Raw genomic sequence first — 6000 nt, 5'->3', positions numbered from 1 at the left:
GGAGTGAGGATGTTCTCTCCATCACAGACAACGCCGAGGGCTGTTTGTAAGTTAGAAGTTACTTCAAAGTCATTAGAGTCAAAGGACATTGAGGGAAGAGAGATCACTAAAGACTTTGCAACTATTGCATAACAGCGAATCAGCTATCAACCCAGCAGAAACGAACAAGCTGAAGAGCGCTTCATTCATTTTGAAATAACTGAAATCAAACGCACTGGAAATAATTCAGTGAAAACAGCTGGCTCCACAAAGAAAAACCAGGGCACTGAAATAGGCCGGGGAAGCAATATCTTGCACTCATACCTTCAAATCACCCTAGCCCAGGTTTCTCACTATTGACATTTGGGGCCTGACAATTCTTTGTTCTGGAGTCCGCCCTGTGCCCTGTGGGAGGTTTAGCTGAATCCCTGGCCTCTACCCAGTAAATGCCAGTAGGAACCCCCTTCCCAGGGTCTCCAGACATTCACCAAGGCAGGGGAGGGAGGCAAGGCAAATCACTCCAGTAGAGAACCACAGCCTTAAACCCAGTCTTTTTTTTTCATTGATCCATAGTCTTCTATCCACTCAGATACCCCAGAAGACTCATCTGACATCATCACCAACTTCTCAAACATCACAGGCCTCACTTAAAAATGTGCTAACCCATCCTATCCTTAGCGCACCACCCTTTATTTCTCTTTAGATGGTCCTTGAGCAGACCACTTTCCTTTCTTAGGCACTGGGCTGACAACTCCACCAAACCGTTTTAAGGCCTCTAAAGGCACTTGTTGCAAAGTTGGTGAGTCCTGGGTTCGAATCCTGCCTCTGCCACTTGGAAGCTGTGAGACCTTCAGGCAAGTCATTTTCTTTTCTGAGGCTTGGCACTCTCTCTCCCCGTCTCTCTCTCCATATATATATGCATGTATACTCAGAATAAAATTATATTTACCCTATAGCAATGTTGCTGATTAAATGACATTATATGCAAAGCCCCCATCAGTATCTGAATGTACTTATTTTATGATAGCTTACAAAGTTGGAAATACATTGTTTAAACATGAAGAAACAATTTGAGGGACTTCCCTGGTGGTCCAGTGGTTAAGACTCCGTGCTCCCAATGCAGTGGGCCGGGGTTCAATCCCTGGTCAGGGAACTAAGATCTCACATGCCGCAACTAAGAGCCCACATGCCGCAACTAAGAGCCCATATGCCGCAACTAAGACCCGGTGCAGCCAAACAAATAAAAAGTAAAAGAAACAAGTTGAGGGTAACAACAGGAGGCCAGGTGGAGCTGAAATAGTATTTGATCAATTAGCACAAGAATGAACATCAGCAGTCTTGGAAATGAATGAGTGGTCAGAATGATAGGCAGGAACTCAGGTGGGTAGAGGTCACCTGGGCATTTGCAAGCAGCTTAATGATTATGATGCTCAGGGCCAGGAAATATCAAATCATGGCATACAAAGATGGGAATGAAAAGAGCTGGTGTTGAGAGAAAACAACATGTGCCTAAAATAGACACAAATGAACCAAGGGATAGATTGGTGATCAATCCTTTCTTTTTTTTGCTTCTTTGTGTTTCACTAGCCAACTATTTTCATCTCATTGATTTTCTAGCTAATTTGGAAGCTGTCACCTATTTGTAAAAGAATTCCCTATTTCCTTTAGATTAATTGTTACCTGCTCAATGTTTCTCTGATTGATTCATCACGTCAAAATCAAAACATATTATTAATGAAATATGACATTTCTATAGCACCTACTTTTCAAATACATGCAAAAAAAGTGCCTGGAAATGTCTTACTTGCCTATAAATTCATTCTAGACTATATTTTTAAAGGGAAGGTAAGTTTTAAAAACCCAACTAGTTTAAAGAATTAGATTTCAAAAAAATAATACAAACTGCATTGCACTGTAAAACTCATTCATAGAGTGGATTTCTTTATGTCCTGAATAGTACACTAACAATAATTAGGTAAGTTTGAAGATAAACGCATTCACAATCTTCCCTTTAAATCCAACATTAGTATAAAATTTCACTGTTGCTTAATTAGAAGCTGAGCTGGTAGCCAATATATCATTTTATGTAACAATAGTCATGAGAGAAATTACTGTATAGGATCAAAATAATAAAGCAGTAGCTGACAACTGCATTTTTCTATCAGATGCATTCCTAATAGCTCTATACAATCACTATTAGACCAAGCCCCAGCTAGAAGTGTCAGGAGAATTAAAACAGACAGGCACCTCTTTAAGGCACTTGGTACAATTTAGTTTGACTTAATAGGGTCTGTTTCAGGGAGTCTGAATAGAAGTATAAGCAATTCCACCAAAATTTTCAGATCTTATTTGTGTTAGAAATGTCAGTTGCTTTTGACCATGTTGATCATGGGGTCCTTTCATTTGACTTGCACATAAGATTGGGTTCCTACCAGGTATTATCTTGTTTCTCTACACACTTTAATGTTTCTCCACTTTCATTTCAGTTTAAACAAATGCACATCTGGCAATAACCCACGGAATAACAAGGTTCCTCAAGTCATTATTCTGTGGACATCTTTTCAGGCATGTTTTTTCAGTTACTATGTATGTCTTTCTCTGTATCCATTTTTAGGTGTCATGTATGTTATCTCTGTTATATCCAGTTTTATCACTGTATTTTCAAACAACTGCAAATCTTGTCTCTATAAAAATTACAAATGGAGACAACTTATTTTCCATCTTAATAGAAAAGAAATCCTATAAATTTTACTATCAAATGCTGCCTCTGTTTTATATGTTTAGAACAAAGATGAATTTCACTTTTATTGCATTGTCTATTCCATTTTTGAAAAGAGTTTAGGGTGCATATCCCAACCGTGAAACTTTCCATAGCAACAAGATATAAGAAAGGAAACGGCTTTCTTTTGCATTTTCTAGGCTAAATGGCTGTGAGCTACTTTGATTTTGGCCTTTGAAACGCATTCCTGCAAACATTCACAGATAGGACAAACCCCAAAATTTATTGTGTGTGCATCTAAATCAACTGAGTCAATTATTTTTATTTTCAAACTATATTTTAATTATGACTAGTTTTAGGGACTGAATTTCAAGGAATTAAACTATGTACTCACATGAGATAAGAGACTATTTTCTTTGTATATAACCTGGGGATAGAGAAATGAAACATGATTAAGGAAGCTCATCTCTCTCTCCCTCTCTATCTCTCTATCAATCTCCCTCCCCATCCCCATGCACATGCACACATATGCGCGTGCGCGCGCGCACACACACACACACACACACACACACACCCCACACGACCCCCAGGATCTGAATCATGCTGGGATTTGGTGGGTGAAGGAGGGAGTGTGGTCGAGTGTGTGTATGTCAGGGAACATAATGGTCATTGTTGATGGTGTTTAAATATGGGGGCAAGTTCACAGTTCTAAAATCTCAGACCTCAGGACTTCCCTGGCAGTCCAGTGGTTAAGACTTTGCCTTCCAGTGCAGGGAGTGCAGGTTTGATCCCTGGTCAGGGAGCTAAGATCCCACATTCCTCGTGGCCAAAAACCAAAACATAAAACAGAAGCAATATTGTAACAAATTCCATAAAGACTTTAAAAATGGTCCACATCAAAAAAAAAGAAATCTTGAGAAAAAATAAACAAAATCTTAGACCTCACTGTTGTTTTGTTGTTTTCCCTCCCTCACTAGACGTTTTATCGTCTATGAGCTGAGAAGCCTCGCCAACTGCAGTAAGGGTCTAATGACTTATTAAGCATTTTCTAAAGCCTGAAAAGTCACTCATCTACTAGCAGTAGACTCCCGGGTCCAGCACTGTGGCCAAGAAATCCAGATTCAACATTCACACAACCTGGTGTTCTTTTGCAGAATAGTTCTCACAAAGCAGTGCCTGGAAAATGATATTTAAAAACGAGTAATTGCATGATCAAGGAAATGGGGAAGAGTAAGCCTTAATTTTCAATATTTGTGAATAAAGGGAATTTGTGTTATTCAAATGTAAGGAGCTAATAATATCTCTAGAGGGTGATGCTTGAGAAATCTGGCACCAAAGTTCTCTGTTTGCAGAAACGCATAACTCATACAATCCACATTTATACAGTTCTTGTTTAGCAAAGGTACCTGTTACATATTTGTTGATGTTTTCTTACCTTGTGTTATTGATGCTGTTTTGTTTTTATATGAAGAACTCCCAAAGCACAAGGTTCTGTTTCATGTTTCTCAAGAAATATCTATTTACTTAAACATGAAAGTCTGTTAAGAAATAAAGAACATGGAAACACACACAATAGAGAAGAAAAATTTACTCTGAATCAAAATATGCATGTTCTCAACTTAGTTTTAATTGTTTGTATTAAAAACTGAATGGAGGGCTTCCCTGGTGGTGCAGTGGTTGAGAGTCCGCCTGACGATGCAGGGGACACGGGTTCGTGCCCCGATCTGGGAGGATCCCACATGCCGCGCAGCGGCTGGGCCCGTGAGCCATGGCCGCTGAGCCTGCGCATCCGGAGCCTGTGCTCCACAATGGGAGAGGCCACAACGGTGAGAGGCCCGCGTACCGCAAACAAAACAAAACAAAACAAAAAACTGAATGGATACAAAAATTTAATTAACAATATGTGCATAAGGTACAGTAAATTACAATAACATTGACCACCATGTGCCCACCACCCAAGATAAGGAATAGAATGTTTTTGGCACCTTTGAGGGCCTCTATGCATCACTCCATGATGTCATACTGCTCCTCCCTAGAGGAAATCACCATCCTGAATTTTGGTTATCCTTACCTTGCTTTGGCACATACGTTGATATTCTCAAACAGTGGGTGGTTTAGTCTCAAATATTCTGAGTTGATATAAATGGAATCACTGTCTGAATTCTTCTGCAACTTGATTTTTTTCACTCAATATTATTTTCTGAGATGCATCCAACTTGATGTGTGCAGTGATATTTCATTCTTTTTCACTGATATATAGTACGGTTACATTATTTTAAAAACCACATGAGATGGAAAATTGGCTGTAAAAAGAAAAATGCATCTTCAGTATTTGTTGTTTGAGAGAACTTCTAGCTTTATTTCCATTTCAGCCTTTGACTCAACTTTATACTTCCCCTGGAGAAAAAGAATGATATATTATTTCTTAGTACACACAGAGAAGTTTAGAGATTATTTTGCTCAATTCTCTCACTTTATGTATGAAGTGCCTGAACCCTAGGTAGATGAAGGGACCCTTGCAAGATTACAGAACACTTAGGTCTTTGGGCATCTAACCTCAGCCTATATTTCATACCTCGTCAAAAGAAAAAAGAACTTACCCTCTGCCATTCTCTTGTACCTTCTCTTTCCTTCAGGACTAATTCATCAAGATACTAAAAGAGGGGTTGTGTCTAGACTCATTTCAAAGTGACCATAGGTCCCGATTTTCAGAAAAAATGCGATGATTTTTCTACACTTGGCTAATATTCACCGTGTGGGAACTGGTAGGAGGCAAAGCCTACTAGATACCATAGGAGCCCCAAATACCAAATGTTCACTTTCACCACTTCCCTTGCAGCCAGGCCTTGCTACATAGGTGTCCTTGATCTGTCAGTACCTAAGCTCTTGACTTTGAATTGGGAGCAAATGACTTAAATCCTTTGTGGACAGTGGCAACCACATCTAATTTTCAGAAGTAATAATGGCAGATTAGAGCTACATATATACAAAGGTATGAGAAACATGAGTTAATACTGCAAAAACTTCCTCAGCAGCCATGTACAACTACAGCAAGTTCCACATTAATTCATGGGTATCTTTAGGGCCACAAATTAGAACAAGAAGAGAAGCAGGAAAAAGGATGTTCAGCATTGCTAAGAAATGTTATTTCCCGATGCAACACTATATTGCCCTGATAGTATCAGAGAAGGCTTGGACATGTTAATTTCTCTCTTCTTGTACCTAAGTTCTTTGGCTGCCGGAATTGTCCCTGTGCTCTGAAGCAGTGTCTCTCTCTCATGCTGGCAGGGACACCACCTACA

The 6000-nt window shown here is 39.5% G+C and overlaps 1 long non-coding RNA gene across 1 annotated transcript in view; it reads right to left on the bottom strand.

Annotated features, from left to right (window-relative positions):
* Positions 1–4131: 4131 nt before the first annotated feature.
* The window catches only part of LOC309801939, a 115053-nt gene continuing 113184 nt past the window's right edge, over positions 4132–6000 (bottom strand). The window contains exons 3-4 of the long non-coding RNA XR_014293688.1: positions 4770–5001; positions 4132–4236 (exon numbers count right to left, since the gene is read on the bottom strand). This is a non-coding gene — a long non-coding RNA (uncharacterized lncRNA). The remainder of the gene's footprint in view (positions 4237–4769; positions 5002–6000) is intronic.

Source organism: Mesoplodon mirus (genome assembly GCF_964341445.2).
Source record: "Mesoplodon mirus genome assembly, chromosome: 4".
Taxonomy (NCBI): domain Eukaryota; kingdom Metazoa; phylum Chordata; class Mammalia; order Artiodactyla; family Ziphiidae; genus Mesoplodon; species Mesoplodon mirus.
The sequence above is the reverse complement of the archived record's forward strand: the minus strand, read 5'-3'. Positions and strand labels throughout refer to the sequence as shown.